The sequence below is a fragment of the Rhipicephalus sanguineus genome, chromosome 1 (assembly GCF_013339695.2).
Source record: "Rhipicephalus sanguineus isolate Rsan-2018 chromosome 1, BIME_Rsan_1.4, whole genome shotgun sequence".
NCBI classification, from domain to species: domain Eukaryota; kingdom Metazoa; phylum Arthropoda; class Arachnida; order Ixodida; family Ixodidae; genus Rhipicephalus; species Rhipicephalus sanguineus.
In genome coordinates, this window is record NC_051176.1 from 137,755,924 (window position 1) to 137,783,885 (window position 27,962).

At 46.6% G+C, this 27,962-nt stretch overlaps 1 non-coding gene across 1 annotated transcript; it reads right to left on the reverse strand.

The window, feature by feature from the left end:
- Positions 1 to 4,399: 4,399 nt before the first annotated feature.
- Positions 4,400 to 4,473, reverse strand: Trnai-aau (transfer RNA isoleucine (anticodon AAU)). Its single transcript has one exon. It is a non-coding gene; the product is annotated as a tRNA-Ile (tRNA).
- Positions 4,474 to 27,962: the final 23,489 nt, after the last annotated feature.

Sequence of the window (27,962 nt, forward strand, 5' to 3'; positions counted from 1 at the left end):
AATGTTACATATTTCATAGCATTGATAGTTCGCAAAAACACTCAGGAGCTGGCTCATGTCGTCACTTTCAAGAAGCATTAATTGAAAAGTAGGCGCATTGGTTTTGAACTCGCAGGGCAGCTCATGCTTCACGTTTGGATTCACAATTTGTACACAGTACCAAAACAATTTTTTGCTGTACTGGAGCCGATCACACAGGTTCCTCTCAGATGTCTGTCTCCACTTTTCGGCGACAGCAGCAGCGTAGTATCCATGAAAGTCTGCGACAGTCGTTAAGCGGTCATTTTCGTCAAGGAGGTCGAACAGACTTGTGACATCTGATGCGAAGACCTCGGTTGGATCACGCCATTGACTGATGAGTGCGTGCAAACGAACTCCCAGTATGGGATAAACTTGGTGTGCCAGGGTACTCTCTGTCTCAAGTTCCTTAATGATTGAGATCACGACACACAAATTGGTCTTCAGAAACCTCATCTTAACGAGCAAGTCGTGTACATCTTCAGGCGATGAAATAAGACTCTTGAGCTTCTCACCCTTCGTTCCCTTGGCTTTGTCGCTTCTCAAGTAAGACAAAATGACGCGCCAGTAGTCCAAAATATCTTCTAGAGCTTCATAAAAAGAGAACCACCTCGATGGACATACGATCTTCAGCGACTTCAAGGACATGCCCATTGCCAAGCACACAAGACCAAACTTACGGTGTAACTCCCGCGACGACTTCAATAGGGCAAGAAAGTGCACAACAAAATCGTGAACTACGTTAAACGAGCTCGTCCTGATTCCATCCTCCAGAGCTTTGTTGAGTAGGTGGCACGGATCTTGGAAGTGAAGCGCCTTGAATTCGGGGTTGGAGAGTTGCAAGTCCTTGTGAAGCTTCTGCATACAGGAAGCTGAGTCGTCGCCTAATACAGCTACGCGCGGTAAACTTTAAATCGGTCAAACCAGAAGATGTATCAATGAGCACTTAGAGCTTGCCCTTTCGATAAAGAACGGAACCAGTATAATAAAAAGTTATGCGAGCTAGTGTTGATCCAGGTCATACTGGCCCTTGAAATCGGAGATAATCGGATAAATCCGAATTGTCAAGAATTTTACCGGCGAATGTTTATCGGATTTTTTGGATAAAACCGAAAACACAAGGCCCTAGTTATACAGTAGCCAATGAATCTTCAGTCTCGTATCCTGGTGGCTTGGGTCTATAGCGATACAGCACTGGTTCTTCACCGCTATGTCACCAGCAGCAAGCATTTTCTTCTTGCCCTCAGCGTTCTTGAATGCGATGGCCCAAACATGATTCAATTGCTACGCCCCCAAGGCAGCCACCTCGGGAAGCAAAGCAAAACGAATAAGTGCGTCCCTGAAATCCTCGACGCGGTATGGCCGCGCCCTGATATCGGCGTGCAAAAAAAAAGTCGGCAGATCCCACGCACTGTGGGAATCGATGTAATGCGAAGCAGCCAGCAAAGAGCTGCATACATCGCCTTTTTGTCTTTGAGCCAAATGAAATCATTCATGCCATGGCATCTAGTCCACCATATATCGCATGTTTACCATGCACGCATGCATGCACAATCTAGTATACACCATGCCAATGAAACGCATATTCTGGTATATAAATGCATGACCTGTCGGTTATGTTCATCACGCACTCGAGTCGTGCCATACCAATTTCGGTATATATCCAGTTAACAAAACGGCCGGAAGCACACCATGACAGTGGCATGTAAATCATACCGTACATGACATGCATAACATGATTCGCATGTTAAGACCTCTCATTTATGTTCGTCATACAGTCACATCGCGCAACATCAATTTTGGTGTATATCAAGCGAGCGAAATGGCCGCGAGTGCACCACGAGTATAGCATGTAAATCATGCCATACATGACATGCATGTCATGATTTTCATGTTAACCCCTTTCATTTACGTTCGTCATACAGTCGCTTCGCGCAATACCAATTTTGGTGTATATCAAGCTAGCGAAATGGCCGCGAATGCACCATGAGCGCGGCATGTAAATCATGACATACATGGCATCATGACACGGTTTTCATGTTACCACCTGTTATTCATGTTCGTCATACAGTCGCGTCGCGTAATACCAATTTTGGTGTACATCAAGCTAGCGAAGCGGCCGCGAATGCATCATGCGCGTGGCATGTAAATCATGACATACATGACATGCATGTCATGGTTTTCATCTTACCAACTGTTATTCATGTTCTTCATACAGTCACTTAGCGCAATACCAATTTTGGTGTATATCAATCTACTGAAACGGCCGCTAGCGCACCATGAGCATGGCATGTAAATCAGGTTGTACATGACTTGCATGTCATGATTTTCATGTTACCACCTCTCACTTACGTTCGTCATACGGTCGTGTCGCGCATTACCAATTTTGGTGCATATTATGCCAGCGAAACGGCCGCAAGTGCACCATGAGCGAGGCATGTAAATCATGACATACATGTCATATATGTCATGGTTTTCATGCCAGCACCTGTTATTCATGTTCTTCATACAGTCACATAGCACAACACCAATTTTGGTGGATATCAAGCAAGCGAAACGGCCACGAGTGCGCCATGAGCATGACATGTAAATCATGTCGTACATGTCATGCATGTCATGATTTTCATGTTACCACGTCTCATTTACGTTCGTCATACAGTCGCTGCGCGCAATACCAATTTTGGTGTACATCAAGCTAGCGAAGCGGCCACGAATGCATCATGAGCGTGGCATGTAAATCATGACATACATGACATGCATGTCATGGTTTTCATCTTAACAACTGTTATTCATGTTCTTCATACAGTCACTTCGCGCAATACCAATATTGGTGTATATCAATCTACTGAAACGGCTGCTAGCGCACCATGAGCGTGGCATGTAAATCAAGTTGTACATGACTTGCACGTCATGGTTTTCATGTTACCACCTCTCACTTACGTTCGTCATACGGTCGTGTCGCGCAATACCAATTTTGGTGTATATCATGCAAGCGAAACGGCCGCAAATGCACCATGAGCGTGGCATGTAAATCATGACATACATGTCATGGTTTTCATGCTACGACCTGTTATTCATGTTCTTCATACAGTCACATAGCACAATGCCAATTTTGGTGAATATCAATCTAGCGAAACGACCGCGAGTGCGCCATGAGCGTGGCGTGTAAATCATGTCATACATGACATGCATGTCATGATTTTCATGTTACCACGAGTCAGTTATGTTCTTCATACAGAAATGTCTCGTCATACCAGTTTTCGTATATATCCCTTCATTTAAACGGCCGCGAGCGCCCAGAGACCATGTCATGTAAATCATGCTGCACATGACATGCGCGGCATGATTTGCGTGTTAGGACCAGTCATTATGTTCGTCATGAATTCTTGTCACGTCGTACCAATTTTGGTGTATATGAAATTAACGGAACGGCCACAAGAGCCTAAGGTCGTGGAATGTAAATCATGCTGTTCATGACATGCGTGTCATGATTTTCATGATATGACCTGTCATTTATGTTCGTAATGAGGCCATGTTATGACACACCAATTTTGGTATACATCCGATTAACGAAACGGCCAGGAGAGCACAAAGTCGTAGGCGGCTAGATAGATAGATAGATAGATAGATAGATAGATAGATAGATAGATAGATAGATAGATAGATAGATAGATAGATAGATAGATAGATAGATAGATAGATAGATAGATAGATAGATAGATAGATAGATAGATAGATAGATAGATAGATACGCTCAAAGTCGCAGAAGTTCGCTAAGAAATGCTTCGCATTTAAAAAACAGTATGCAGCGTTGCATCACCTGATGGTAGTCGGGGCAAAATAATCTGATACCCCTGTGACGATTCGTCCATGTTCCTGGTTCCGCGGCCCTGCTGGGCCGCTGATGCCGCTCCGATATCGTCGGAGCTCATGCCACCCATGCCCGTACACTGCGGTGACCGGAAGAGGAATCTGAGCTAACAGGCCACAACGAGGACACCTTTAGTATTTAGAGTACCATATAATCATAGGCGTGCGCAGGGATTACCATTAGGGGGGGCGAAGGCTCATCTCAGCGCCCCCCCCCCCTTGTAAGTCAATGTACGAGGCAGATTTTGCGCCACTCCCCCCCCCCCTCTTAGGTGACTAGGGGGGTCATGTACGGGGCAGATTTTGCGCCCCCCCCTCTTAGGTTATTAGGGGGGGGCGCCCCCCCCTATGCGCACGCCTATGTATATAATGTGTACTGGGTCTGGCTCCTTATTTGGTAAAGACCTCCGTCGCGTTTATCAACTCTTCTACAAATATTGCCCATACATCCGTTGGCCAATGGAAGAACGAGTGATATGCAAAAGGAGTGCGATGAAGCAAAAGAAAAGTATGGCCTGCGCAGGGATCGAACCTACGACCTTCGCGTTATTAGCACGACGCTCTAGCCAACTGAGCTAGCAGGCCAAAACGTGGATACCTTTAGTATAGAGAGTACTATATAATGTGTACTGGATCAGGCTCCTTATTTTGTGGAGACCTCCGCCTCGTTTATCAACTCTTCTACAAATATTGCCCATACAACCGTTGGCCAATGGAAGAACGAGTGATATACAAAAGGAGCGGGATGGAGAAAAAATGGCCTGCGCAGGGATCCAACTACGGCCATAGGCCAGCAAAAATGTGGAGCTCACTTAGATTCACTCATGAAATATATTTTGCTTTTAAGGCTCAATCGGACTCATACCACGGCCGCTACATAAAAAAAAGCAGGTGCGGCCTGCTGCGTCGCGTCGCCGTCAATGGGCAAGCGCGTCCCGGTCGAGTTGACAGTTGCGGCCGCAGTTTTTGGTGAGGACGCCACTAGCGCGGTCCGCAAAGCAGAGGCCAGTTCGTGCTACCATTATGCAGCGGCCGTGGTGCTACAATGTGGTCGGCTCGGAATTTATGCGTTGTTCGTGTGCTTTTTTGTGTGATCGTCTGTGTGAGTAGCTTTCCTCATGTTTCTTGCTCCTGAGTGCGTTTATTTGGTGTGCGCGTCTGTGGCGGACGGTTTTTTCCAGCGGTGAGATGCCGCGAAGCTGTTGTGGGCCGCTGTGCAATTCAAACGCGAGAAGAGACGCTACTATGAAGTACCACGAATTCCCTAGCGATCTGCAGCGTCGCGAAGCGTGGCCGAAGAATATTTCTCGCCAAGGGCCCTCAGAAAAAGCAAGTGGGAGCTAAGCGACAGGTCGCTGGTATGTTCGTTAAATTTCACTGAGGATAACTATAAAAAGAACACGAAGATTAGGATTTTGCTTCCGACTGTGGTCCCGACTGTGTTTCCCGGTTATCCGCACTACATGCAAAAAAGAACGCGCAGCCCAGAAAACGGTGGCGAATGAATGCAGCTGATGACGCAATAGTTGGGGCAAGTGATTGTGAAAGCTCAGGAGAAAGCCCTAAGATCAAAAGTTCCTCGCACCCTGTGAAAGACGATATCGAAGCGTGCGTTCCACAGTCGTCCTCAGAACCGAGCACAGAACGTAGCTTTCCTGTAGATCAGGCCTGCCAAACCACATTAGATATTGCACAAGAAAAACAAACGGGAGACAAAAGGAAGAAACGTACACAGAACAAGCGCTTGTCAATTCTGTGTATCTTATTTTGCCGCCGTTTCTTTATGTGCTGCTGATTTCATGTCATGCACATTTACTAACCTGCCGCGCTTGTTATAGAGAGACAGCGGAAAAGTCAAATTTCGGGAGAAAAGGCGGCCACCCTCCTGAGTGCCTGCATCACTCACTACTTCGTCTTGAAGAAACACGTAAATATAGTCAGCATAATTCGTAATAACGAGAACTTTTAATTTCAGGTGAGTAAAGCGGGCAACCTTCATGAAGAGTACTGAGGCCCACTCTACAAATATTGGTAGTCCTAGGGCAAACTGTTCACACATGTGGGGTAATCGGCATTTCTAATAACGACTTCAATAGTCAACCTGTAATGTGCAGCTATAAAACGCGTAATCTACGGCCTGATTGGAGTAAGCGTCGCGCGTACAAACGCGGCTGTCGAAGCGCTTCTCCGTGAACAGCTGGACCGGTGTGGTGGCGCCAGAGCGGGCGCAAGGAGAACTAGGCCCCGGACGCCGTTTCGGCGCCACGCAGCAGGCCGCACCTGTTTTTTTTTTATGTAGCGGCCGTGCTCATACTCACCGAAATTTTCTCAACCAGACGCACTCGGACTCAAACTCACTAAAATATTACTCGCTCGTACTCACTCAGACTCAGACTCACGGCTCGATCTGAGTCTCAGTGAGTCTGAGTGAGACGACTCATGAGTACATTATCGTATAATTAACTTTTTTCGACCATAGTGTCAATGCTCTTTAATATCAATATCCCATATAACTGGTGTTCTACTTCCCGCGTTTGGATCTCATACTTTCAAATAAGAGTTATCAATGGTTACAATCCAGTAAAGACATCTTTATCGAGAGAGATGGCTCACACGAGATATTTTTATCGAGAACATCCCGTGAAAGATTTCGCCAGAGGGAGGTCAAACTGCCCTCGCCCCCATTCGTAACTCACGCCTCTTTCATCAGTAATTATTGAGAAGGCATATGAACGGTAGTGCTTTGAAGTATATGTGAGTACACGTGAGTATAAGCGTGAGTCATCATGAGGTTGATAGTAATGCAGGAGATCAGTAGATAAGACCATAGGACGGCAAAATAATTTGGAGCTCACTCAGACTCACTCATGAAATATATTTTGCCCTTAGGGCACTCACGGCACGATCTTAGTCTGAGCGAATCTGAGTGAGTCGGCTCATGAGTGAGTTTGCCGACCTATGCCTGAGAGTAAATGATTATTACTAGCGAACACCCGGACCTGTTGCATTCGGCGACCGCTAGAGCGACGGCGGCCTTGGCATCGGACACGGTGCAATTCTTCAGCGATGCGCTGACCTTCTTCTTTATTTAGTTCGGCGTTGGTCATCGTCACCACAGCGTCTTTCCCATTCATTCACATATGTAGCAGCATCAACATAGACGGCGTTTTTTTCTGTTCCGGTAAGTCTTGGCTATGGTCTCCACCCTGGCTCTGCGCGTGCCCTGGTGATCGGCAGAATGCATGCGCCTAGGGATGAGAGCGACCTTGAACGTAAGCCTGAACTCGTCCAGTATGTCTACCGTGGCATCCAACTATCGCATGCAATCTTCGTGTCCTAGTCTCCGGAGGTGGGTTCGTCCTGTCGTCTAGTCTTCTCGGAGACAAGCTGCACCTCCCTGTGTTTGTCATAGGCATTTGTTATGCGGAGGTCTAGTGCTTTTGTGGTTACCGTTCTTGTTGGCAGACTAAGGCAGCTTTCCTGGGGATTGCCTCAACTTGCTCCCTTTCCCCTTGGTTTAGGTGCTGACAGGGGAGGCTGTAGGTGGTTCTGTTCACCACAAGTGATCTTACAAGCTTGAGGGTGTTTTTTTCCTTGAGGCAGTGGCATAGCCAGAAAGGGGGGGGGGGGCACACCGGGTCCGCCCCCCCCCCTTTCTGCCTATGCCACTGCCTCAAGGAAAAAGACACCCTCAAGCCCCGATTTTGTTTTTTGCCATGGCATACAGAGCACAAAATGACACTCGACCACATCTGCCTGCCCTGCCCCCACATAAAATGATGGAGGTGCCCCTCCCGAAAAAAAAATTCTGCCTACGCCCCTGCCTTGAGGCCATTTTTTTGTTGGTTATGCGCGCAATCATTCCCATTATTTGGGCAGCCGACCCAGACAGCAGTCTGATTGTGTGGTCCGCCCTCTGGTTAGATTGAATCCACGTTCCCAAATGTCGTAATGTCTGTACTTCCGGTATGCGGACCCCGGGCAGTGTGACTGTTAGGTCAATTTTGTCGCCCTGTCTGGGCCTGTGCACCCTAAGTATTTCCGACTTCTCAGGCTATCATGTAGTCCTCTTCCTTTTGCGTACTCCACCTGGAGTCTCTCTTCTTTCACCTTCTTCCACCTGGAGTCTCTCTTCTTTCGAGTCCCAGCGAGCCCTCCGTCGTCCATATCGTGATATCATCGGCATACATTACATGCCGGATGCCGTCTATAGTTGTAGTGTTCAGTTTCTCCGCCAGGTCAACCATTGCAATGTTGAAGAGAAGGGGTAAAATCGCAGACCCTTGCGGCCTGCCCTTGTTGGGCAGCCTAAACGTGTCTGACCGCAGGTCTCCCATCCCTGTGGTCGTAGTCCTGTCTGTGAGGAAAGCCTTGACGTTGATTTGTTGATCAGACCCGATAGTATGGGTGTATGGCTAATGTTGTCAAAGGCGCGTTTGAGGTCAAAAGCCATTACCGCATGTTCTCCATAGTACTTTAGGACGTTGCTGAGAACTTCTTTGATGAGAAGTAAAATGCCTTGCATTGATAGCTTGGGCCGTAACCCAAGTATCGTGTGAGGCATGAGGTCGTTATCTTCCAGGTAATTTTGCAGCTGATCGTCACTATTCGTTCACATAGTTTCCCTAAGCACGAAGTCTGTTAGACAGGTCGCCATTGTACAGGTTAAAGGGCAAAATTTAATTTGCAAATATTTTTTCCGGAAATATGCAATTTAAAGGGGCATGACACCCAATTTTCGATCATAATGTGTGTTATGTCGGTTAATTCTGGTGGGTTCACAAACAAGCTGGCAAAATTTTAGCGCATTTGGTCGAGCACTTAATTTAAAATTGAATATTTTTTAAAACACGCCAGCGGCCTGAGAGTCGCCGGGCAACACTGACGCACTCACGAGCCGTGACGTGACGAGCTACTTGCTTTGCGAGCGTCTGCATTCTGGCGAACGATTTTGTTCTGCGGTCACCTGCGCGTTCAATCGAGCTATTTCATCTTTCTTCAGCTTGGCATTGAAACTGAACGAGTTTCAGCGGATGAAACTGGCAGAAAATGACGGCGCCGCTCCGAGCAACAGATGACGTCACACACGCCATGGCAAAATGGCGGTCGCCGGCTGTGGGCGGGGTTTAAAAACGGCGACTTCTAGGGCTCATTTTGCACTGAAACATTCTTTTACAGACCAATTTTTAAATATGTATAGGTATAATGAACCCTCTACTTCTATTTTTCGCTGAAAAACGCAAATTGTTGGGTGACCATGTCATGGCCCCTTTAATTCTGCGCTTATGTTTTGTTAGTAGAAGCAAGCCGTCAGAATTACTGTAAATTTGTTGAGAGATCGGTGATGCTTTCTTTCCAGTGAGCGTGCTGATGAACTCTCATTTTCTGCTTAATGTCACTTCGAGAAATGGCTTTACCATGTGCCACACAGTTACAAGACACCACATGCACCAAATGCAACTATAATATAATATAATATGATATAATATAATATAATATAATATAATATAATATAATATAATGTAATATAATATAATGCAATACAATACAATACAATATAAAATAATATAATATAATATATTATAACATAATATAATAGCCACTTTAATATTGCTAAAGTTCGGCAAATTTGTGGAAAGTATTCCCGTTATATCAGTATTTCAGCTGAAATCGTTGTTCGGGCTGGCTGTTTTATGCGAAATATAAATATGACATTTATTAAATTGTTACTCTTGGTTCCTGGAGCGAAGGCGCACTGATTAAAATATCTGAACATGGAGTAACGGCAGAACGGTAATGGTAACGATAACGCGTTATCTTTTTTTTTTTTGTAGGTAACGTGACGCGGTAGTGAGTTCCTTTCTTCTCAACGTAACGACTAACATATTTAGTTACTTTTTTTTTCGATAACACTTACATCACTGCTATTTTGATAAAGACACGACAGCTTGAAACGTATCTCGCAGTGCGTATACATATGAAGTTCATCGACAGAGACTCATGTGTCCAACTATGCTCTTCTGCCCGGTCAAACCCGTGACCCATGTTACACAAAATACAGTCCGATCGATAAACTGGATCCTACAAGATGCATGTGAACACGTACCTTGTCAGTCTGCTGCACCGCAACGAAAATCCCATATTTGTTCTTTTTTTCCAGTGTACGCAAAGTTTATTTTTACGCTTTTACACAAAGAAAAGGCGCATAATGGCTGAAGGCTAATACTTATAATTCTGCGTATAGCTTAAACCTGCGGCCCGCGGGGCAGTATTATGCCGCCGCCGGCACGACGTCGTAACCTCTCCCCCCCCCCCCCTCCTCACTTCCTATCTGGCAGTTTTGACCTCAAATCGGTTGAGATAGGAACAATAAAAAGATCGCTTCCAGTTGGCATTGCCATCCTCACACATAGCCAGATAACGTCTGCACTTTCTTTAACTAAGAAAGTTGACTAAGAATGTTCAGCACGAAAAGTCGCATTGAGAGAGTTCTTGTTTTTGTTTTTTTGTTTTGTTTTTCTTGTAACCTATGTTTGTAAATTGCAACATTGTGACATGCGTGCTGAGAATAAACATGACTTCTATTTCATTTTCGTGCATTATTGTCAATTCGCCGAATTTTTTTTTCTTTACCTGAAAAGCACCCCCCTCCCCCCTTTCCTGATTTGCCGTCCGTCCCCCGCCGTGTCGGCTTCATGGACTTTGGCCCTTCGCCTCGAAAAGTTGCCGACCCCTGGCTTATGGCAATGTTGGCATGCAACTTTGCGGTTTTGAGCAGCGGAGGGCATTGAACACCTGCGGGCTTGTTTTAACGCACTCCTGCTATTCGTCACTCCCTTTTTTCACCCGCAAGTTTAGCGGGTTATATCGCTGGGCGAAATTGGAAGCAGTCGTTCAGGACGTGTGTTTGTAATCAGCGATAGGATCCATAGCAGAACACGCTGTAGCGTGTTCCTGCCTTCCATTTAATTTTGCCTCGCCCTGTACTGATGCAATCTTGTGCACTCTAGCAGCCACACTCACGTGCTACCGTTGTACTTCGAAGCTTCACGCCTAGCAGTTGCGCCATCGTCACATGAACGTTCCACCATGACGTGTGGCCCCCCTATCCCGACCAACTACGCGAATTGCTTAGGGCGACTTATTGCGCCATCGCATCTAAGCCGCCTCATCGGGTCGATGGCCACTCACAAATGGCACTAACATAGGGAAACGTTTGCAAATACATGTGACCCAGAAGGCGAAGCAGAAAGAGCGGCTGGGCTTCATAGCTCGTGCCATCACTCAAAGATCGACAGAGCGCAAGGTCTCGCTATCGGCTCGTCAGTAATAAAGTAAATTGAAGGAGCCTCGAGTCGGGCTTCCAGGCAGCCGCGGACAGAAAGTGCTTGCTGTGACAGCGAGGACCGGAGTTAATGGCGATACGACAGCCACAGGCAGGGTTCAATGCAATCAAACGACGAAAAATGTTAGCATGAGAAATCCCGAAAACGCAATCGCGCAGATTTCCTAGAACAGGCAATAGACAATCGCCCTACATTCCGCATTCGCATTCTGCGAAAAGACCCGTTCGTGTGTGTTTTTTTTTACTCGTGGTATTTTACGCTTTTGAGTATCAGTGTTTATCCTTTTACTGTAGCGTAAGAATTTTGCGCAGACGCGCTGTCCTGCTCAATGAAGTTTTACTGTGAATTAAAAGGAACTGTCTATGTTGGCCTGTGTTTATTTTTATTTTTGTTGCGATAGCAGTTATATGGACACTCGAGGCGCATTTTTGCCGTCGCCGTCATGTCGATAATATCGCATATGTTCGTATATGTCATATATGTTCTATGTGCGAGCGAAAGCTCGCTAAGGATACAGACGGGCACGGCTCAAGCAGAGATGAAACGCGCCGGCCGGGCCCGCCGGGCGAAGGAGCGTGAAGGATGCCGGTGGAGGGGCAGCGTCGCTCGGGCAGCAACTGTGAAAATTGATCAAAAGGGTGCGGTTGCGCGTGCTACCTCGACTGAGATCAGTATACTAGCGGGAAACTTTTCTTTGCAATGAAGAGAAGGCTACAGAGCCAAACTACGCATGTGCTGCCGCTGAAGAATATAGTCCCACAATTGCGTCCATGTTTGCTGCCTAAAATTAAACAAAACAACAAAACAACGTTGCTTTATTTTCTACAGAACGCTGTTTAAAAAGAAGCACAGCGCGCACCAAGGAAATATTTGTGTTTTACTTTATGCAGTGCCATTTCGCGTTTTTGCACGTGTGAAAAAGTCGCACCTTTTATGTGCACCTCACAGTCAAAGTGGCGTCTTCGTCCTCATATGAGCGCTCGTCACCCTCCAGCTTTTCTGAAGACTCGCCGAAGGAGCTTGTGACGAATTCCACGAACAAAAAATGGCTGTCTAAGCAGACGAAGCAAATCGTATGCAATGTTATTATTCGAGCGCGGTAGCTGGAATGATCGAACAGACGTCACAGGAGATACGGAAGGTTCACAAACCGAAACTAAATTCGAAACGCGCGCCGAACAGGACCCGCAGCCTTTCCTTCATTACTAAGAAAAGTCGTCTGCGAGTATAGACGGCTCATGCCCTTGTACAGTCGGCGTCAAATGTTTATAACCCACTAGCTCTGAGGAAACTTTGAATTTCCCAGTGACTGAGTTTGGTCGAACCGTACAGTACATGTTGCCAGCGCGTGTCAGAGCAGTCCCGAAATCTAAATTCAAGGCTGCCTGCCGAAGCAGCGAGAATATTTAGCTTTTTCTTGTGTCTCGTGTTCTCTAAACATTTGAAGGTGACTGCGTGCTGTGCTCTCACCGCTCACTTTGTGCTGAACGACAGACAGCACGAAAACCGCTTCGCTCCCTGGAGCGGCCGTATTCCCTTATGCCAGCGTTTTGTAGAGTACGTCAGATCGGATCCTAATGGAGTTAGCTGCCTTCGTGTAACATTCCAATTCGTTGCTATCGCATTCATTGCTTCGCCCTCACGGAGAAACTTTCACTTTTTCTCCACTACACCAGCCGCTCAAGGATAAGAGCGTCGCACGCGAAATGCGAAGACGTGGGTGCGTCTCCCATCTGCGGCCAGTTGTTTTTTTTTTCAACATTCATCTCTTTTTATCATTTGTTTATTTCAATCAAGTAAAATTAATTTTCCCTTGTTTCTCATTGTCTGTTGCTTTCATTGTGATTTCGACTATATGTATACAATATTGCAAAGCCATTTACAAGACATTTTACAATGGTTCTAAATGCGCGCAAGATAGCAAAATATCAGCTAACATTGCCATATGAAAGAGAACCTTTCCTCCTATATCTAATATGTGGGTCATTTCTGAAAAGGCTGTGGCGTTAGGATTCGAGAAACATGTTTGAAAAACATTCGAGTACCATTTAGCAAAGTCGCAAAACTTTATTCCTTGTGAAGCACAAAATAGCTGCTATCTAAACACACTGCCTTGATGCCTGGCAACATTCAGATGTGACAAGAGGAGAAACGCCAGCATTAATTCCTTGTGTTGAGACGATCCTCATGGTCGATCGCAGGTATTCATCACTCATCCTCGACCGGACTTCATTACGAAAAAATATATATATATTGGACGAAGACAGTCATGTGCGGGCCGAGCCACGTGTTTGAGACCCCTGATCAGAGTTGTACGTAACGCGTTACAAGTAATCCATTACTTGTAATCAATTACATTTTATTGTAATTTTGTAATATAATCGATTACTTTTTCGAAACTAACACTCTGGGTAATTCAATTACATTTTCTAGTAACTGATTACCGGTAATCAATTACTTTTTTTCTCCCCGAAATCAAGTTGTAACCTGTCTTCTACGGCAGTTCTCGTCCCTAAAAATATGTGAGTGCTCTGTTGGGAACCCCCATCCTGTCAGACTCCTTACAGAACCTATTTTTTCAACTTTTCCTTGGCCTTACATGCAACGCATTGCCACAGCGCTAGCAACCGCGAAGCGCGACGCTTCAAAGAGGACATGGACACTATAGCATCGAAGCACAGCGCGACTACGAGCAGGTGCGCAAGGTGTTGCTACGTTATAATACCGTCCTTCCCTCCAGTGCAGGCATTGAGAGAGTATTCAGTGTACCATCTGACCTCTTAACGAGGAAACGTGGAACAATCGGCGACGACAACTTTGAAAAACAACTCCTGTTGAAAGTTAACAACGTCTAACACTACATCGCAGAAGCTATACAGTGAGCATCCCAGGCTTCACGCAAGCCTCTAGCCTACTCTCTACCGCGCGAGCCACAGTCCTTGTAGTTTGAGTAAACTTTAGTTATTGTGTTACGGCAATAAAATTTTGAAGGGAAGTAACGCAAAAGTAATCGATTACATTTCTGTAATTACTCCGTTACTTTTCTGGTGCTGTAATTGACCACTGTAATCAATTACATTTTGAAGGACGTAATTGTAACTGTAATCGGTTACTTAAGTTCTGTAAGATGTACAAGTCTGCCCCTGATCTAAATTATATGAATGAGTTGTACCCACGGTGCAAAACAAATATAAAAAGAGAACACGTTATATGCAGGCTTTACTGAATTTTGTGGTGGTGCATTAAACGCCTTCTGCAGGATACGATGTAGAGCTGACATAGAGGTTTGTGCACATCAGTAAAATTTTTCCTCTGCAAAAATTCAATGCCAAACTCGCGTTTCGATGGTCCTCCTGAAGCAGCTAATAGATGTGCTGGCTAACGAGTGGAAGAGCGCATGGCTACGCCACCTGGAATGTGTTCAGACGCCTGATTTCTAAGCCGCGAAACGGCTCGAGTGGCCACTCTTTACTGGTCTTCACTACCGTATATTTCTGAATCGCTGGACTGCGTGTGCCAGTCAGCGCTCAGCTGCAGCCAACTTCCGACTGCCAACGTTTGAAGGGCTTAGTCAAAATGGATACGACCACGAAAGCTTCGCGTATAATAGTATAACAACGGATTCAGCAGTCCAGAGGTGACCGATACTATGGGATTGTGCACGTGCCGACAAGGACACTCATGTCAATGTCAGCGTTTCGCACTTTTCGCACTGGATTGAAGCGACCCTGACGGTGAGGCAACGATCATCCCGGCGCCTTTATTGACATATGTCATTTGTTAACTTCGGCGCCTTCTGTTCCAGTGGCTGGTGAACTGTGCTATATGCTGTGCTCCATAAAGTTGAAAGCGAATTGAACAAGCGCTGTTTTGTTGTCGCTGTCACTTGAAGTAGGCAGTCGTATAGCGAGTATCCTGATCTGTTTGTTGTTTAACGGTCGATGGTGCCTTGTTGCTCAAAGTCGGGGACAGGGCGCCGGCGCAGTCCACACTCGACCCGGGAGCAGTCTATGCGATTGCGGGGCATTTGCTGTCCAAAAATGATTGAAATAAAACTTGGAGGACGCTTGACCTTCGCCTTCAAGAGTAGAACGCGATAGCGTGATCGGGCCCCGTGCGATGCATCGCCTTCAACCGTGCCGCAAGGAAAGGAGCGTTTCAGTAAAACTTGCGCTTATGGGCTAGTTGGTGCATGCTTCAAGAAAATTAGGAGACGCAAACCACCACGAAGGACAGGCGAACGGAAAGAGCACCACTCGCAACTAACTCTACTTTTAAAGACCATCGTAATATATACAGCGTGCCATACACATGCGCAATAACACACTACGCGTCACATCAAAACAACGGGCCACTCTCGATGCAAGTGCTAGTCCAAAAAACTTTCAAAAGATCAAACTCAGCTGATCGCAGCACCACCGACGTATCGCTAATACAGATATCTTTTTTTTTTCTTATGTAGTATGCTTCTAGCATTTCTCGCTCGAGCACCTCGTTGCTTCTACCAAGAATGGTGATACTAGGCAAATCTTGCCTCACATCTACACGCGCTGCAGTGCATAGGCAAACGTGCCGAAAGATTGATCGAGAGATCATGCTCCCTCGCTCGATCGCTAACACATCGGCGGGTATGGCCGATGTAAACCCTTCCACAGGAGAGCGGAATTTCGTAAACCACTCCCAACGCACAGGTGACGTAGGGCCTCGCATCCTTCTTACCACACAGGACAGGCATGGGTCCTCTTGAAATCTGTGGGCACTGCATGGCACGACAGCTTCTTTAGTGCAGAAAAAAACCACAGGCACATTGTACCTATTAGCCACCTTTTTAAGGTTGTGTGCAACCTTATGGGCGTACGGGGCAACTACTGGTCATTTTTCGAACCGCTGACGTTCCTTCTTTTTCCCTTTAAACTTTTGAAGCAGGGATCCAGCCGCTGCCGCAACGACCGAGCGAGGATATCGAGCTGACTATAGGCGGCTGACCTGGTTATCAAAGCTCTCCTGCAATATGTGAGGGCAAGATCTAGCCAACGCACCTTGCAAACACATAAAAGCAATAGCTCTCTTAGATTGGCCAGCAACATAGGGCATCAGCTCTTTGCACGAACGAGGCCAGTAAGCCCAACAGATATGCTCTTCTGGCAGAGTGAGGCTCAAATCTTAAAAAAAGTCACAGTTTCGCCGCAACGGCGAAGCAATGAATGCGATAGCAACAAATAGGAATGTAACGCGAAGAACGGAAAGCAGCTCGAAATTTCCAGCGCGTCACTCAAGCGCAAATGACGCACGTAAAGAACACACACAGGACGAGGGCGAACTATTAAGTGTCACAGCTCGACTCTTAAAGCGCGCCGCTCAATCATAAAGAAGGGCGCATGAAACGAACGCACAGGTATACACAGGACGAGCGCGAACTAACAACTGTCACAGTTGTTACTTATTTCTCTTTGAACAGCGCGCTCGTTTCGCAAGCGCGGCCGCTGCAGCGAGCGAAGTGACCTTCGTACGCTGTGTAACTTCAGCGCCGACGTCGCGGTGAAAGCACAAGGCATACACCTCCCCTCCCTCCCCTCCACGAGATGAGCGCGCGTGCAGGAGACCACGCCCTGTAGGGGGAAGTGCACGGAGGTACACGCGCATCGCTACGAGCGGGGCGACGACCTTTAAAGCGCGCCCCTCGCGCACTTCGCGCCATCTCGCTGGTGAGAATGCATGCTGAAGTAAATGGTGTATATAAATAGCTCGCCGTTAGCATGCTGAAAGGCATACGTCTCGTGACCTATCCGTCTAACGCCGTGCGCTGCGGAGCGAGAGGTTGCCCGTTCGGTTCCGCGCACCGGAAAGTATTTTTCTTAATTATTTTTCTTCGTGGCTTTTATATATATATATATATATATATATATATATATATATATATATATATATATATATATATATATATATATATATATGGGGCCTGACGACGACACCGACGGCAAAAACCAGCCCAGATTGTCCATATAATTGCTATCGCAATAAAACTGTATTTTGTCGTTAGTAGGTAGCTCATGCGTGAAGGACAGCCCCTTCTCATGTTGTCGAAATTTGTTTAAGATTTCGTCCACCAAGTTGGTGGGTGTCAAAACTGGTTTAACATTTAAAACTACAAAAAAATCGTCTACATACCTGTACATCCTGTGCACCTTTACTATGTCACGAGCCTGAGCTAACGCTCTGTCAAAACCTGCTAAAAACAAGCTGCACAGTACGGGTGCCACACACGAGCCGATGCATATCTCACGTCGTTGAAGATAAACCTGCCCATCGTGCGTCACAAACGTCGGACTCAGATAAGACTCTAATAGGGTCATGAAATTATCAACGGAATTACGCACAGTTATCTCAAATGACAGAACACCATTTTCTTCAATGCTCGTTTTCGCTACTTCGAACAATTCGGCATGCGGTACCGAATAAAATAGATGCACTGCGTCTACCGAGAGCGCATACCCACCCTCTTGTAATTCAAGCAAAGACTGGTTAACGTCAGCTGAGTTCCTTATAACACAAGGATCTTCCGCAGAAAGCGGATTAAGTTGCTTTAAGACATACCTACTCACTAGACTCTGCCACAAATCTCTCCCGCTTACAATACATCGGAAAGGCTTTTCAGGCTTGTGCGTTTGCACGCTAAAAAGTACCGACAACACACCTAGCTTAGCCGCATTAACAGGTTTAGATAGTCTCATAAGCTCAAGTTCTTTACATAGCAACGTGGCCTTGGGTTTTACTTTATTCACTGGGATGTTGATTGGTTTGAAGTTCCTTTCTATGGCAACCTCTGCTTGTTCGCTGAAGGCACTCGATGTCAACGTGACAAATCCTCCCTACTTATCAGCTTGGAGGAGATGAAGATCGTGACGAGGAGATGAAGACGCTCCTTCTGTTCGCCTATCCTTGGTGGTTTGCGTCTTCTAATTTTCTTGAAAGGAGCGTTTGCGCGCGTAACAGTGGTCGTTTCGAACCAGTGGCATAAGTCCAGAAAAATCGCAAGGGAGGACACACATTGTGTCGTGGCGGCAATCTTGTTTTTAAAGATATAGATTTTGCTTTTAATTAGATAAAAACTAAATCATGCTCTGAAATACAATTTTAGAAAACGAGCATTTTCGGCTAGTTGGCTTGACACATTCGAAGTGGTCATTGTGCTAGACGACACGTCTGTGATGCGAACGGTGAGGTTCTTAAAATCTTCAAGTTAAGAACGTGGACGTTCCTAACAAACCGACGAGGCTGCTTGCAGGTTTTCACCAACACTTTATAAACACATGAACGAAAGGCACACACACAAACGAAAACACATCAAACAGAGAAAGAATTAACTACAAACAGTTTCTAAGCAGCGAGCGTCCTTATGATCTTAAGCCAGCTGACACGGGCTCACCCATCGGAGAGTCCAATGCTTCGGGCGACGACAGGAGACGACCGGCGCGGGAACTCTTGAAGAGCTCGACGATGGGGTGAGAAGAATGCCGAGAAACGTGGTGTCTTGCCGCAGCGAAGCGTCGGAGGACGTCAGCGGCCACGTCAAGACCTTGGCTCCCACTCGTGGACCGCGTCCCAGAGCCTCAACACTCGGGTCCGGTCAACCGACTGTATCGAACGCAGAGTACCGTCTCCCACCTCTGTTTCTTCTTCTTCAACCCCCCAGCTAAGAGAGTTGGCGCATTCTTGCGTGAGCACAAGCGTCGTAGTCGTCGTCGTCTGCTTTCTCTTTTATCACATCCCACAGGAGCATTGCGGATCTTCTGCGCGCACATCAGGCCCCCGTTCAAGTCTTTTGTTCAATGGGCAACATAAACAAAAGGCGATACATGTGCGCGCACATCACACAGGCCCCCATTTAAGTATTTTGTTCATGAGGGAACGCGAACAAAAGGCGATACATGCGCGCGCCACTATAACACACACTTCATTCCAGGCTCTACAATCCTATTCACAATTTTAAGTATTCTACGAATATAACGCTCAACCCATCGCCTCATGCATATGACACACATCCACAACTAAGTCGATGTATCGACACGCAAGGAAAAACGACACAGCGTTCTGTTCCCAGTCAGAATACAAAGACGGCGGTCGTTCAGTTGAACGCGGCGCTGAAAGTCGTCGCGCCGTACGCGAAACGAAGGACTTCTTTCACTTACTTTGGTGCAAACCAGATCACGGACGCGCGTTTATGCCTCTGCACGAATGGATTTGGGAGCGCAGTCCAATCGAACACCTTGCATTTGCTGGAAGCAAATGTTTTTCACCTTTACGTCATTCACTAGACACTATGGCTTCCCGACCACTCGTGCGTTGGCAGACTCCGCACAAGAAAACATTTGCCATGGTCGCACCAAAGCTAACATTTCCCTCTACACTGTACGAAACTGTCCTGGTTACAGGAGAAGTAGCTTGCTGGGATATGCTGTGTAGTCCATAGTTAACGCGATTTTCTAGCGGGAATGCTGCGCCCTTGTTCATATCGGACCGCAGTACGAATATCTAAATTTCTGGTGCTTAATACTGGCTTCGTAGGTGAATTGCCGATCCCTTAAAACACGAATTTTATCTCGTGTGTCCATCTTGTCTTAGTGGTTTCTTTGTTTGTCAATGCTCGGACAGTCACCTTGGCTATGCCTACATACGTCAGAATACAGTTTCTGTCGGCGCCAGCCTGCCACGCAAACGGCATGTCCTTCTTTTTCTCCGAGCACTTGGACAAAAGCAGTCTGTTCGCTCCTGTCTTCATTTGTTAGAAGTAGCCCTCGCCGAAACGCTGGCAATAAAAGATCACACTGTGTAGATTGATCTTGCCTTTCGGCGTCTTTGCAGCATTTACAGCAACACCAGCGGGAGTGACCACAAAAAGTGATGGTCTTTTGCTTAGCTGGTGAAAAGATTTCTCTTTCTTCTGGGATTTTGTATGGCCCGGCTCTGAAGCATGGAACTCCATGTTCGCAAGCTTCATCTCGGAGTGCGCAACTCATGCCGCTCTTCTTTGAGGAGCTTCTGCATCTCGTACGCCGGTGCCTATTAGGGGAAACAAGCTTATTGTACAAAGGCCCAGACTTTTGAAGTTGGCCCTGTAGACCTTCTTTGGTGGTAGTCAACTCCATAGACGAAACCACTGCACGGGAATTATGATTCCTGTTCGAGTTGACGGAGTAAGGATCATTGTCTGACTCTTCGGCCCCGTACTGCCATTTTTGGTTCGGGTCATTGGCTTCTCGGGCACCCACGATATTCCCGACAATCACTTGGCACATTGGTCGCTCCATACACCTCACTAGTATTTTGCCTGTATAATACGGGGATGACAAATAGACCCATGCCTCTGGGAGATCGAGCGATGTCCCGTCCGCTAAGACAACAGTTCCGGTCTTTCCCGTTAGCGCGGTATCAGGTACTAAACTTCGCTGGACAATGACTGTGTTGCTACCAGTGTCCCGCAGCACTGTCACCTAACGTCCGAATACATAACCTTTCGTTGTCGGCATATTACCTTTCTTTGCGCCGTCTCGACGTTGAGGACTTTTGTCTTTCGCTAACACACCGAGAAGTAATGACTCGCCAGTGTTCCGAGACTCCTGTGTATTGACCCGCTCCTGTCCCACGCATTCCCTTTGTGTTTGTGCACATCCTGGTTCATCGGCCAACACACGTGTCACGTTACTTACGGGCCTGCTCCGCTTACAGTTAGCAGCAACATGTCCCGTCTTCTGACAAGCGTGGCAAAAAGGAGGTCCGACCTTCCAGCGACACGTGGAAGCGTCATGTCCTACCCGGTTGCAAAGGGAACATTTTGTCGGCAGTGCCTTTTGCGGAAACCTGCCATGTCTGCTTTCGTCAGCAGTAATCGAGTCTCCGGGCGTCTCTCCAAAATGACCCAAATTGCGTTGTCGCTGAGCTTCCATGAAATGGTCGCATGCTTTCGACATCTCTGCTAAGGTTCTGCAGTTTCTCTCTCTTATGAAGACCGCCAGCTTGTCGTCACAGTTCTTCAGGAAACGCTCTGCTACCAGAAGGTCTCGTATGCTTTCAAACGTCAGATCTATTTCTGACATTTCGATCCATCGATCGAAGTAGCCTTGAAGACGAACAGCGAATTGGCCGCCTGTTTCGAGGTCCTCAGGCTTACACGAACGAAACTTCTCGCGGTACCCCTCTGCCGTAAACCGGAATCGTTGTAATAAAGCTTTCTTGGCCTTCTCGTAGTCCAGTGAGTCCGCAGGAGATAGTCGCCCGTACACTTTGAGAGCCTCGCCCGCCAGAAGCATGCTCAATGCGGTTGCCCACTTATCTTTAGGCCAATCCTGCCCTGCTGCCACCACTTCGAAGCGCCTGAAATACGCATCGAGGTCGTCCCGATTCTCATCAAAAAGAGGCATAAAGCTACGGGGGCATATTTTCAGGGGCACCACACGATCAGGGACGGCGGCCAGGGTTGCCAGTGGTGGCTACTTTTCGCCAAATTGGCGAATTTGAGAGGCCCATGGCGACCTAAAATTATGAATGGCGACATGGCGAATTTTTGGCGATTTTCAGCTTAGGTCTCCACTGAGTTATGCATCCTAAGCTCAGTGCCTTCCCAACGAATGAGCGGCACTATTCTCTGTATTTTTCTGGGTTTCGAGGTGCACATTGCGCGCCTTTCTGTATGTCCATCCTGTAACTCGTGTGTATCTCCTCAATTCATCTAGATTCATCTAGATGCTTCAGAGCTTCGCTAAAGTTTCGCTTCTGAAGGGGCTAGATGACGGGTTGGTCGTGTGTTCCGGCCATTTGTTCCGCCAAAGCTCCAACTATTCTGAATAGCTTGGCGACCTATTCACTGCTGCAGTATCCCCTAATCGAGCTCGTATAGCGAAGATGGGCGGATACGCAGGTGTTCGTGCAATAAAAAAATATTTATTCAGGCATTTTCTACTGTTCTCGGTGGACGTGTGCAATGAAAACAATTGCTATATAATATTTTACAATGTCTACCTGTTCAATTATAACGCACTGGATTGACACGGGTAGATATAAGTGATTATATATGAAAGGGACAGTGGCGTCCGGTATCATGTTAGTTCACACTGAAAGGCATAAGACTCACTAATGAACGATACCTGTAAGAATTCTCTCTTACTACTTTCAATAAACCTGTTAATCCTTTTTTTTTTTTCATATGAGGGGATGTAAAGCTGTCGACAAACAACGCCTTCGCGGCTATCGCCTAAGGTTTACCACACTTTTACCTTTGTAACGAGCGGACAGGGATGGAAGGATATCATGAGCGTTTTATCCTTTCATACTTGCGCCTCCGCGCACATCTTGCGGCTAGTCGGAGAACCAGGTGCACCAAGCACTCCCATGGTGAAGGGGCGATGCGCCTGGCATTGAAAAATGTCAAGATACTTTAAGGGCTTTGAATGGCATTGTATTCTACGGGGCTATACATCAGTGGAAGTTCTTATTACTAGGATATGCCGCACATATCTAGAATGGCGACTTTTTTGGCGAAATTTGTAAAAAAATGGCGACTTTTGGCGACATTCTGTTCGTCGTTTGGCGACATTTACTCGAAAGTCAGTGGCAACCCTGACGGCGGCCGGTTCTACGCGTCCACCCGCACCTGCTTCAGCTTCTGTGAGACGCAAGCGAAGCAACAAAATTTTCTCGTCCAACGCTGCCTTCTCGCGAGCCAAAACTAATGCGCGCTCCTCGCGCTCGGCCTGCTCGCGCCTCGCATCACGTTCAGCGGCACGCTCCTCTCGAGCACGCGCTTGCTCCTCCTCCACCCACTTTCGAAGCGCGTCCCCGGTTAAGCCTAACTTCTCGCTGGCGCTTACTAAGTCCTTCAGATCCATGTTTCTCTAAGTAGCTCAACACTACAATCAGCCTCGTCCTGTCGCGGACGCCATTGTAATGCGAACGGTGAGGTTCTTAAAATCTTCAAGTTAAGAACGTGGACGTTCCTAACAAACCGACGAGGCTGCTTGCAGGTTTTCACCAACACTTTATAAACACATGAACGAAAGGCACACACACAAACGAAAACACATCAAACGGAGAAAGAATTAACTACAAACAGTTTCTAAGCAGCGAGCGTCCTTATGATCTTAAGCCAGCTGACACGGGCTCACCCATCGGAGAGTCCAATGCTTCGGGCGACGAGAGGAGACGACCGGCGCGGGAACTCTTGAAGAGCTCGACGATGGGGTGAGAAGAATGCCGAGAAACGTGGTGTCTTGCCGCAGCGAAGCGTCGGAGGACGTCAGCGGCCACGTCAAGACCTTGGCTCCAACTCGTGGACCGCGTCCCAGAGCCTCGACACTCGGGTCCGGTCACCCGACTGTATAGAACGCAGAGTTGGTTGGTTGGTTGGACCTTCGCAACCTGGCGCAACCCACTGTGGGGGATCGGCCATGAAACGGGCGGCACCTACCGTCTCCCACCTCTGTTTCTTCTTCTTCAACCCCCCAGCTAAGAGAGTTGGCGCATTCTTGCGCGAGCACAAGCGTCGTAGTCGTCGTCGTCTGCTTTCTCTTTTATCACATCCCACAGGAGCATTGCGGATCTTCTGCGCGCACATCACAACGTCTTAATTCTCCTTGTCGTCTAGCGCTACGGCCTCTTCAAATTAACAGCAATGAGCAGCCAATAGTAGAAATGTACATTGGTGAAGTTAGTTCTAAGTATAATTCGAAAGGTCCTAGCACATTTCTTGTTAATATGTCATTCGGGTTAAACCATCACATGAAAATGCTAGCATGAATTTTTTTATAACGCGTAAAGGAAACATTTTTTTTAACTTCAGCTTCATTCCCCATCGTGTTAGAAATAGCCTCCCACGATTTACCCCTGGAAACTTCCTTGTAAAGCATGTTCATGTTAACCGGTGACTTTTTTTATATATACCACAGTCACAGTCTAGCAATCGGATTAAGCTAAAATGGATGCTTGGATGAGCTGGTTCATACTTAGCAAAGATAAAACGGCGCAAAAAAAGACATTGGATTGGATAAACTTTTATTTGATCCTCCAAAACACAGATCACTGTGTCGCGGGCCGCTCCCACGTGGGGACCGAGAGGCCGAGCACAAGCAACAGAGAAAGACGCAGTGCTGTATCTGTTCGTCTTTCTCTGTGTCCTGTCCTTTTTGCGCTCTTTTATCTTTCCCAAATCAGGTTCATACTTGACTAAATATTCTTAAATATTCTTAAGGTTTTAAAGCAAACGCGTAACAAACTATCATCTGATATTAAAAGGCGAAAGAGGATTACTATATCAAAGTATTCTCTAACAGAGTGACCCCGAACCAAATATGGAAAGCATATAATAACCTCATGTGCAAAACAAATAAGCATGCTCTGCATCAAATAGAGGACGAAAGTAGGATATACTCTGGCATTTCGTTATCGAATAAATTTAAGACGAACACTTTTTCTCTATTGGTGACGGTGGTACAAGCGTTGGTAAGGACGATGTATCATTACATTTGAAAGATAAATCAGCCAAGGCAATCTCTTTTTCGCCTACATCATCTACTGAAATAGCACAGTTAATTTTGAAGTTACGCAACAACTGCTATGCTGGAATTGACGCTATTAAATCGCAGGCACTCAAATACGTCTCTGATATAGTAGCGCCGACACTTTCACATATTTTTAACCAAATGTTAACCATGGGAATTTTTCCCGACAGGCTGAACATAGCACAAGCCTCTGTTGTACACAAATGAGGCGATCGCAACTCGTTTGGGAATTATCGTCCTATCTCTGTCTTATATGTCTTCAGCAAAGTTGCTGAAAATGATATAAACACGCGCTTTGTTAGTTTCCTTGAGAAAATAAATGCAATACCAACCCAGCAGTATAGATTTCGAAAGGGAAAATCAACAGAAAGGGCCTTGCTTCGCGTGAAGGATAAAAATAAACAATAACAAAGAACATAAACGGTTTACAGTGGGATTGTTCCTGGACCTAAAAAAGGCATTTGAGTCGGTTAATCACAAAGGTCTCTTACTTAAATTACCGTACTACGGAATAAGGGGCACCCCCCCCCCCCTAGACCTGATTAAGAGCTACTTATCACCATAGGTCGGCAAACTCACTCATGAGTCGACTCACTCAGATTCACTCAGACTCATATCGAGACGTGAGTCTGAGTCTGAGTGAGTCCGGGTGAGCAAAATTTTTGTGAGTCTGAGTCCGAGTGAGTTCAGTTGGGAAAAATTTTAGTGAGTCTGAGTCAGAGTGAGTCCGGTTGAGGAAAATTTTGGTGAGTCTGAGAGTCCGAGTGAGCCCTAAGGGCATTGCATGAGTAAGTCTGAGTGAGCTCCACATTTTTTTCCGACCTATGGTCCTATCTACTCAACTTTAGCATTACTATTAGCCCTATGTCAGCTCACGTTTATACCTCCCGTATACTCCCGCATACTTCAACGCGCTACCGTTCGTACGTCAGCTCAATATTTATTGATCAGAGGCATGAGTTTAGGTGGGAGAGGGGGAGGAGTTGCCTTGACCTCCCCCCGCAAACTTTTTCACGGGAACATACTGATAAAAATATCTCGTGTGAGTCATGACTTTCAATAAAAAGGTCCTTATTGAACTGTAAATTCAGATAACTCGTATTTGAAGGTACAAGATCAAAAGGTGCTAAGTAGCGCACCGATTATGCGAGATATTGGCGTTAAAGGGCATTGGCATTATAGTAGAAAAAGGATAATTAAATGCTAACGGACTCATCAGTCGACTCACTCAGACTCAGATCGAGCCGTGAGTCGGAGTATGAGTGAGCTCGGCTGTGTAATATGTTGGTAAGTTTGAGTCCGAGTGAGTCTGGTTGAGAAAAATTATAGTGAGTCTGAGTCCGAGTGAGCCCTGAGGGTAGGATATGTTTCGTGAGTGAGTCTGAGTGAGCTCCACATTTTTTGCCGACCTATGCTTATCACCAAGAGTAGAATGCACTAGTGTTAATGGTGTTCTATCTAGCTACGTGGATATACGTACTGGCGTTCCGCAAGGCTCAATTTCAAGGCCGCTACTCTTTCTCCTGCATATTAACGATATAGGTGAACCCCCCAAGCCTGAACACAAAGGGGGGTCAGCCCCCCCCCCCCACCCCCCGCATGATTTGCATGATTTACGCCACTGTTTCAAACTATCTTAGAATGCCTACTGCAAATACAATTGCGAAGCGCCCACTAAGCCATAATTCTTCCTTTTACAAAGTACCCACTACGCGTCCGTAAGGTGTCACGTGCACCTGTACACTTTGTAATGAGTGGGCAGTTTTAAACCATACACTCGTTGCGCAATTCACATGTTTTGACGCCTGGTGCGATTCTACGATTATTCCACGCAATATTACGTGCGTTGAGGAGACTCCTCTCACCAGATCACATTCTTATAGCGTTTTTTTTTTTTTTATTTGACGAAGCAGTTTCGAGCGCTGGTGTGGCTCCGTGGTAGAACACCTGCTTGCCTCGCAGAAGGCCTGGGTTCGATTCTCACTGCGACCGAGTATTTTTTATTGTTTATTTATCTGTATCTATCTCGAATTTTCGCTCACGGACAACGCCGATTTCTCGCTCACAACCAACGACGCCGCCGCCGACAACGGAATTTCTGCAAAAGGAGCTCTTTAGCGCTCTAGCGTTAAAACCCGTCCTGTGTGTTCGTGATTCCGAAACGCGCGTCAGATGAGACCAGTGTTCATCGAATGAGCGACGAGAGACGGCTGCAGTGTGTGATCGTGTGCGAGCTTATAGCGAGAAGGTCCACAAAGAAATTTTCATTGTAACGTCGTCAAAAATCGCTTCGCGTCTCTCACCTTACCGCGTCCTACAAGGTAGAACATACTGTAATTATTATTGATGTTGTTGTTCTCATCTGATCTGTATACACAAACACGCAAGGGCACAGCTGAAATAGGGAGGGAGCAGGCTGACAACTGTCACATACAACTTTCTGCGCAAGCACAGCAATGGCTATGAGACCGAAGCACGCACATTTTTTTTTTTTTTTTTACTACGCTGCCGCGTGCAGTCCGCGAACGCTAACTGAGTTTATGCTCTGTAGCATAAAAAGCGTAAAAGGAAACATAAAACCGATTTCTTTTCTTCTTATGGTCAGCATTTTTTGCACTGTAAGCAAGAAAGCTTATTCCGTAAAGGATTTTCGCTTTTTGCTGTTTCTAGCTTTTTGTTTTCTGGTGTCGATTTCGCGTCTTCCTGCTCCTGTAAACAACGATGACGTCACTGGGTTGTAGCAGGCGCGCATCGAAGCTTGTGAGCGAGCACGAGCGAATGTTCGTAAGCTGATCTGTATTGATCGAACAGGAAGAAACGAAGACAGCGGGTGCATTGGGAAATATTTCGTTGCCTACAATAACGGGGAAAGGAGTTGTGTTGTGTGCAAGTGATACCACCACAGCAAATGGGGCGCAAGGTAGCTACCGCTCATCGCGATAGCAGGAGCGTAGCCAGAAATTTTTTTCGGGGGGGGGGGGGGGTTCAATCATACTTTATGCATATTCGTGCATGCGTTTGTATGTGCGCGTGTATATATGCGCAAGCAAAATTGAAAAATTTGGGGGGGGGGGGGTTGAACCCCCCCCCAACCCCCACCCCCCCTGGCTACGCCCCTGCGCGATAGGTATACCTTGACGCAGTGATTTGGCAGTCTTCAACAAGACCACCAGTTCGG